At 40.3% G+C, this 8318-nt stretch overlaps 1 long non-coding RNA gene across 1 annotated transcript; it reads right to left on the reverse strand.

Annotated features, from left to right (window-relative positions):
• Nucleotides 1–301: 301 nt before the first annotated feature.
• Nucleotides 302–5305, reverse strand: LOC144365396 (uncharacterized). Its single transcript, XR_013423771.1, has 2 exons — nt 4739–5305; nt 302–3080 (listed from the first exon to the last, which is right to left on the reverse strand). It is a non-coding gene; the product is annotated as an uncharacterized LOC144365396 (long non-coding RNA).
• Nucleotides 5306–8318: the final 3013 nt, after the last annotated feature.

Genomic DNA, 8318 nt, shown 5'->3' on the forward strand with positions numbered 1-8318 from the left:
ATCCCCCCTCCCCTCCCCTCCCATCTTCCCTCTCTACCCCATCAGCTGTTGTTCAATTCTCTCCCTTGTTTTTTTTTCCCCTTTCCGAACCTCACCATCTCTTATATGTAATTCTGTGTAACAATGAGGGTCTCCTTCCATTTCCATACAGTTTCCCTTCTCTCTCCCTTTCCCTCCCACCACTCGTCTCTGTTTAATGTTAGAGGATTACAAATTTGATTAAAATTTTACAATACGTTTTGATAATCTTATTTTCATTGTTAAGGCCAGATTGCAATAAATCACCCAAGAGGATCTTAAAGCAGGAGATGGAAACTTTATTCACCAGCTGGTAGGCCAATGGATAGGCTGCAAGTCTACACCTTCGACCCCCTCCTGGGGTTTGAGTAACCTTTTATAGTTCAAAATACTAAAGCCTAAGTGGTTGTTGCTATGACTCAAAACCATAAACAAATGTCATGAGATCTAAAATCATAAACAGAAAAGAGGGTGAGCCAAAACTTCCCTAGTTGAGTACAAGGTAAAGAATGGTTGTTAACATCTAGACAATCAATCTCTGACAGGGTACATTGTCCAAGAAAAATAGGAACCAAAGAGAGAACACTTTTACATTGTATAAGAATCACCATTTTGTGTTGCTAAACATGCTTTTAGGCAACTGTTGATGGGTACAGTGGTGGGGCTTTCCCTGGGAGAAGCATTTCTTACCTGATGTGCAGTCTCAGGGCAAAATGGAGTCTGTTCATTTCCCATATAGCCAGGCCCATAACATCATTACCATTTACTTCAAACTATTTTCTCATTTCAGTTTTAGGATTATTTTATTGATCTGTGCATTATTTATAAGAACATGCCTTTTCTTTTTGTTGTTGGTGGTGCTGGGAATCGAACACAGGACTCCACACTTTAGGCAAGTGCTCTACTTCTGAGTTACCTTCCCAGCTCTGAGTGTTTGCCTTACTTTCTAAATTCATTTGGTGCTATATACCCATAGAACAAACGGGAACAGGCTCTCCCTAGGTTGCTGAGGCTGGCCTCTAACTTGTGATCTTCCTGTCTCAGCCTCCTGAGTTGCCGAGGCCATTGATATGCCAGTGGGTCTGCATTTGAACCTATTTTGTCTTTATATAATTGCTGTCTAGCTTATTCCCAGTTCAGTGAGACTATAAATTATTTTAATCTTTGAAATTTTCAGAGACTGCTTTATTGCCCATAATGTAGTAAATGTTACATAAATGCACATTTCAAAAGATTGTGTTTGTCATAATGGCTGCATATGGCATCCTATAGATGTTGATTGGTTCCGTTTATGGATCCTCCATAACCAAATAAGTAATTAAACTGTTTTGAAATTGGGTTGTACTCTTTGTAATACTTAATTTGCTTTTCTTTTCTTCATTCATATTCCTAACATTTATTTTTTTTTTCGGGGGTCTCTAGATAACATCTGGATTACTCATTGGAATCCATCTTTCTTGGCCACCAGGAAATGTAAATTATATATCTCAGCACCACACCTGTCCAGCTCCTTGGCTTCCCCACTTAGGAACGTCTTGGGTGAGGTGGCGGAGGCTGCCAGGCTCTGTATTTTCCTACCAGTGGCATCTTTGATCCTCAAGTATTAGCTCTCCCAGAAACCATGGGGTTCATTGGCTCTCTCCTGCCCTGGCAGAGTGCTGAAATTGGCATTTTCGGCACTCATTAGGACTTCCTTGTATCATATTGTGTGGCCTGTTTACCTGGAATACGGGTAAAAAGTCTGTCAGTGCTTTGCAGGACAATGGGACACAAAGTGGCATAGAAAGGCTCACCCTCAGGGCCTCCTCTCAGGGGCTCACGTGCTGCTCCCTCGGTGGCTCTCAGATACATCCATCTTAGTTATTTTTATAATGAATCCACTCGTTCTCTGTGCTCTCCACGGGGGTTCCGGCCTGTGACAAGCCGGCTCTTCATTACCACAAGTTGAGCTATGTTTTTGTTTGTTTGTTCCTGGCTTCCTGAATTGAACCCATGACTCATTTAATTCCCACATGGCTTGTTTTTATAAATAAAAACCTATCAGGCCCTTTCCTTCTCCATATCACACGCACACCATCTTTCAGCTTCTCACTCAGTGCTTTCACGGTTCATTTCAAACTATTTTGCAATTTTTCACTGTGATATTTTTTCTTAACCTCCACGTAATTAAGGGAGAATATTTTTTAAAAGTTTCAGTCATATGCTTTTGCTTGTTAACTTAAAAAAGATATTTGTTCATTTCTGGTTTTGAAGTGATTGAAGTCACTCTCAGAGAATATGCTGTCACAGAATGGCTCTGGGGCCGGCACCCTTGTCATCCCCTGGGAGCTTATTAGAAAAGTCGATTCTCAAGCTCCCACAAAATGTTCTGAGTGGAGCCTCTAGGGATTCGCCCCAGGTACCATGTGACCTAATACGCTCATTAGGTGATTCTCATGCACAACAAGTGTGAGGAGTGGTGGCTTCAGTGACATTGACCGTTGACTGCTTTCAACACTTAATGAATGGTCATTTCTATAAAGTTCATGCCTCTATTTGTTGGGTGCATTGTTAATTTGCTTATTCAAAAATTTATGTACTTTCTAGTTATTCAGTGTTTCTTACAAGTTTCTGTTGGGAAAATATTGAAATCATGACTTTTCTTCTTTGTATATGTGTCTTTATACTTACTTATTCAAGAACTATTCGTTGATATCCATTAGGTACCGTTTAATAGCAAGTAGTGAGCAACTTCTCTTCTATTAATGCTATTGTGTTTGTCAGTTTTCTGTTGCTGTGACCAATATATCCAAAGAGAGCGACTTAGAGAAGGAAAAAGTAATTTCAGCTCATGGTTTCAGAGGACCAGTCCGTGGCAGGATGACTCCATTGCTGTGGACACAAAGTGAGGCAGACGTCATGGAGAAGAGCGTGTGGAGGAAAGCAGCTCAGGACACGGCAGGTAGGGAGCACAGACCGCACCTGGGAGCAGGAGATGGGGTCCTCTCACTCCAAGGGCACCTCTTCCGGGCACACTCTGCCTGCTCCCAATTATCTCTCCGGAATCCATTCAAATAATTAATCTATGAAATGGATCAATCCACTGTTAACAGCTTTTGTCATCAAACCCTTCCACCTCTGAACATTCCTTCATTGTCTCACATATGACCTTTCAGGGGTCAACTCATATCCAAACAATTGCAGCTGTTTACTTTAAATTCTTTTTTTTTTAAAAAAAAAAAACAACTTATTTTTATGTCCTCTGAGAAAAAATGTATTGCTTAGAATGTGTATCGTATGCATTTTTCCTACCTATATATCTAATGTTTCTTTATAGTTATTTTTGGTATGTCTTGGGTCAATGAGAGGCGAAAATCATTTTTAATTGTTGTTTTGATAATCTCCATTAAAATGTTGATTGATTTGGCTTATATTTATTGTGATCACATGTATATTCAGATATATATCTATGAAACTTGTTTTTTTCTTGATAACTGTTCTATTTGTGCTTATTTCATGAAGTTGATAATCTATTTTAAAAAATTCTTGCATCAAAAATCATCTCTCATCTTTCTAGTATCTTGGAATTTGCAATAGGATTATAATATTGATTTATCAATTGATTCAATGCAACATCAACCCGATTACTTTTGTAGCATTGAAAAATTAGTTCTAAAATTTACACGGAGTTTCCAGGCAGCTAGAATGTCCAATATTTAAATGAAAAACAAAACTCAAATCAGATTTCTTCCACCCAATTCCAATCTTATAAAAGTACAAGAAAAGGAAATAGAGCCACGGGAACTTTTGATAGCATACACAAAATGGCCTAACAATTGGTGATTGAATTTGTAGAAAGAAAAGAGAATGAGGCCAGTGAAGCAAAAATATGTAAATCAATAAAGGCAAAAGTGTCCCCAAAGTTGACGGAAACATCAAACTGAAGACCCAGATTTTGCAGCAGATTCCAAATAGGATAAATACAAAGAAAAACTCAGAAAGCTCAGAGTCAAATGAAAGCTTAAAACAAAACAATTTAAAGAATTCCAACAATCAGTTGAAAGCAAAGATAAGTGAAAACCTGGATATTAACTAGAGAATAAAAAAACACATTTCATACAGGAAAGTAATGATAAGAATAATGGTGTAGCTGAATTTCCACCCAGTCTTGGGGACCAAGAGCCAATGGAGCAAGCCTGAAGGTAGAATAAAAATATCCCTATCTGCAAATATACACCCCACAAGGACTGGGATGGAGCCCGCACAATGTTAGGTAAAAGTCAAGCTCAGTGAGTGCAAAGTCGATGTGCCTGCAATCTATAGAGCCTAAAGGACTTCTTAAGTTGCAGGGAAATAATAACACAAGGAAATGTGTATTTAACAGAAGGGATGAAGCCCGACAGAAATGTTAAATAAGAGGGTAAGCATATAATTGACTTTTTTTCTAATTCTGGCAATTGACTGTTTAAAGAAAAAACAATTTTACTGTAGGATGTAGTGTATCACACAGAGAAGTGTAAATCTTATCCACAAACACCATCACAGATCCACAAACCACCCCCGACACCAGGAAAACGTTGGACCAATTATCCAGGTATCTCATGACCAAGTCATGTTGTCACATAAAATTGGGCAACACAACTATGCATCTAAAAACAGAGTTTCATCTTTACAAAACAATATGGGATAATACTAAAACTAAAAATATAAATCTATATTCACAGTTGCCGATATTACCTACGTTTTCTTATTAATTTGTGCAATAGGTGGAGCCAAACCTTGGCACAATCGTTCGGTGAATTTTCCACTTCTGATATCCTCCTTTTAAGTTCTAGATTTTCCCTGTATTTTTTTCCATGTAGTTTTCATTTCTCTGCTGAGATTTCTAATCTGTTCCTTTAAATGTGCATCCTTTCTTGAACACAATTTTGATGGCTCTTTGAAAGTTCTTGTCAACTCCTTCCATCATCGGAGGCGTCTCAGAGACAGTTTCTGTGGATTACATGCTAGTCAGCTTCTTGTGGCTGTGACAGAAATACCTGATCAGAGCAACTAAGAGGAAGACAAGTTTATCTGAGCTCATGATTTCAGGGATGTCGGTCCACAGTCAGCTGACTCCGTTGCGCTGGGCTTAAGGTGAGGCAGAACGTTATACGGGAGGGGTATTATAGCAGAGGACTGGGGAAGAGAGAGAGAGAAAGAGGGAGAATGTGTGGGAGTATTCAGGGACAAAGGAACAAAATATAATCTTCAGGAAGCCCCTCGTGACCTACTTTCTCCAGCCATAACTCACCTGCCTGTAGTTACAACCCCGTGGTCTATTCAAATGATTGACCCATAAAATGGATTAATCCACTAATTAGGTCATAACTGTTATAATCTAATTATGTCACCTCTTGTAATCTAATTATTTATTCCTGCAGTAGTTCACACATGAGCTTTTTGGGCAGATCCCTCATATGCAGAGCACAACAATTCATATGTGTATCTAGGTCACATTTTCCTGCTTCTTTGCCTTTGTAGCATATATTTTTTATGGTCTGCTGGGCCTCATGGACCTATGATCCAGATTCATAATCCATGTGATTTTGCTCAACAGTGGCTTTTTGCGTAAGAGAAAATTAAAATTTCCAATATTGGCTGAAACCTTGCTAACAAAGATGCCCTAGAGACCAGCTTCACACCGCCATATTTTTGTCTTTTCACCAAAAATATGGCCCCTAAGCATGTCATTATGACCAGCCATTCCGTTAAAAACGTGCTTTCTGCTTTTGGAAGGATAGACACTGATAACCTGTGTGTCCCCAGGTAATTGTGATGGTCAGGTGCTCCCAGCTCCCACTTTTCTCTTTCAGCAGGTCTTCTAGACAAACAGAAAGACCAGGAGACCTGGAGAGTCTTCCTTATCAGGAAGCTTCTTCCAAAGAGCAGAAAAGTACCACAATCAAGAGATCCAGGACCTCGGAACTTGAGCTCCCTCACCTCCACTGGCCCCTAGGATGAGCCCCCAGGCAGTGCCCTCTCCTTCTGAGCTCCTCTGTTCCTCTGTTGTCATCAGCTATCATAACAACAGTGACCTCCCAGGACTGGGTTAGACGAAAGGAGATGGATTGTGCCAGAACTGGAGGTTCATGGTAAAGATTTGATAAATATTTGTTGATCCCAAATATAAGACTGCACAAAGGATGAAGGAAGGAGTAAAAGCCGAGTTTTGAGTTGAAATAGCAAAGATTCTCTGTGAGCTTGAAAGCTGGTAGGTTTGTGAATCTCTGTTTCTTTATTTGTAAAATGGGAGTGATACTATCATGTGGGGGAGCAAAGCAGATTAACTAAAACGATGACGTAAAAAGACCAGCCTTGGGCTTGCTACAAAAGCTCCATATAATTAATTTCAAAATTTTTTGCTTAACACTAATCTTTTGTGCTCTTATATGGATATATTATGTTCTCTGAGGCTTTAAGGCTAAAAAAAAATCACTGTTATTCTTAATCCATTCACATACATGTACACACATGCACACACACACACACACACACACACTCACACACTCACTTCTACTTTCTTTCCTTCCCACATTTTCCTTTCTGCATTTTATTTCTGCTTTAGGCTCAAGTGGATTAACTACTTCTGAGCATTAGAGACTGAGATGAATCCTCCCGTGGAAATCTCATCACAGATGGTTGGGAGCCGCGCTGATTAGAATGCTTATGCTGTGCCAGCGCAGGACACGTTTAGAGGTGAGGAAGATAAAAATATTTCTTTCTTAAGCTGAGGATTTCCCAGAAGATAATAGGAAAAGAGTCTAAATCAAGGTTAAGAAATGAATACATTATCTGTTTGATGTTTACCCGTTGGCAGGTCTTATAAGTTAAGAAGAAAGTGATATCTTTGAGGAGGCTCGCATTTAAAATCAGTTATGAACAAAATCCAATGGCGCCGAGTGTTTGCATTAGATACGCTCCCCAAAGCCTCTTTCCCAAAGGGGACATCTCACATTTCCTTCTGTTTTCCTTCCTTCCATTCCACCGATGCAACACAAGGGTGTGCTGGACCACGGGAGGCTCTGCCCAGCCGCTGTACACTGGGCAACCTTGGGCGAGTCCCACACACCTCATGAGCATCCTCCTCTTTAATTGTAAACCCAGAGGGTCCATATCACTGTGAGATCCTCTTCTCCTCGATCCCCACATGCCTGTCCTGTTTCTTCCCTAAGTATTGCTCCTGAAGGCAATGTCAGCAGCTCTCCTAGTAATGCCCCTTCAGGTCATTCTGTCACACTGTTTCTGGAATCATTTTTCACAAAATAAAAATGTGAGATTATTAAAAAAATACTCTTTGAATATGGCAGAGACCTTCTACCAAAGGTCTTCCACCCTCTACCAAACCGATCATTATTCATAGGATCACGTAGTATATACAAATACATTTTGCATTAGTTGCTGGGGCAGAAACAAGCAACTATTCACAGAATACCCGTGTTTCCTAGTCTCCCTTTAAATTAGATTGAGGGCAAGCGACCTGGGCCAATGGTCTCAAGAGGCAAGGTGCACCTCTGCTGCAGCTTCAATGACCTTGATGACCCTGGGTTCCTTCTTCTATGAACATGGAAGAGAGCTGTTTCACCCACATTAGACTTTCTCTGAGTTGGAAACAAACCTGTATCATGTTGCACTATGAGCATCGAGGGCTTCTTTGTTATCACAGCAGAGCAGAGCACAGCCTAACTCATAAAGTTGCCAACACTTTGAAATTAAAAAAGTTTGCATAGAAAGTTTGATGTGAGGTTTATTTGAGAAATTAGAAAATCTAAACATCTGCTCCGGTCAGGACATATGCTGTCTCCTTTACTCATAGTCTTTCCTTTCCCTCTTAGTTCTGTCATCTGCCCAATGATGGGTGTATTTGAGTTTTTGATCTCTGGCCTGCGGAAGACAATTTAGCCCCTCTAACATGTCCTAGGTGCCCTTCCTGATTTGTCCCTGCAGACTTAAAATCCAGTACCAAATACACCGGCAGTATTGTACAGCCCGCAGGTGCTCAAAGATTTCATTGCATTTCTTGCCTCCGGTATTTTGGTCTCTGCCTCGAGTGTCCTTGCTGCCTTTTTAATTTGGTGGATTCTTCTTCATTTTTCAATATCTGCCTGCTGTTTTATTTCATTGGGAAATCTCTCCCATGTCCTTGTTTTCCTCCCAAGCAGAAAGACCCCTCCATTCCAGCACTTAACCCCTTGCTGTGTCCTTCCTCTGACTCTCAGGCCATGCATGGTAGAGGGCTTAATGCAGAGAAGGGACCCACACGGGTGCCCTGGGGTTAACTG

Source organism: Ictidomys tridecemlineatus, chromosome 7 (genome assembly GCF_052094955.1).
Source record: "Ictidomys tridecemlineatus isolate mIctTri1 chromosome 7, mIctTri1.hap1, whole genome shotgun sequence".
Taxonomy (NCBI): Eukaryota; Metazoa; Chordata; class Mammalia; order Rodentia; family Sciuridae; genus Ictidomys; species Ictidomys tridecemlineatus.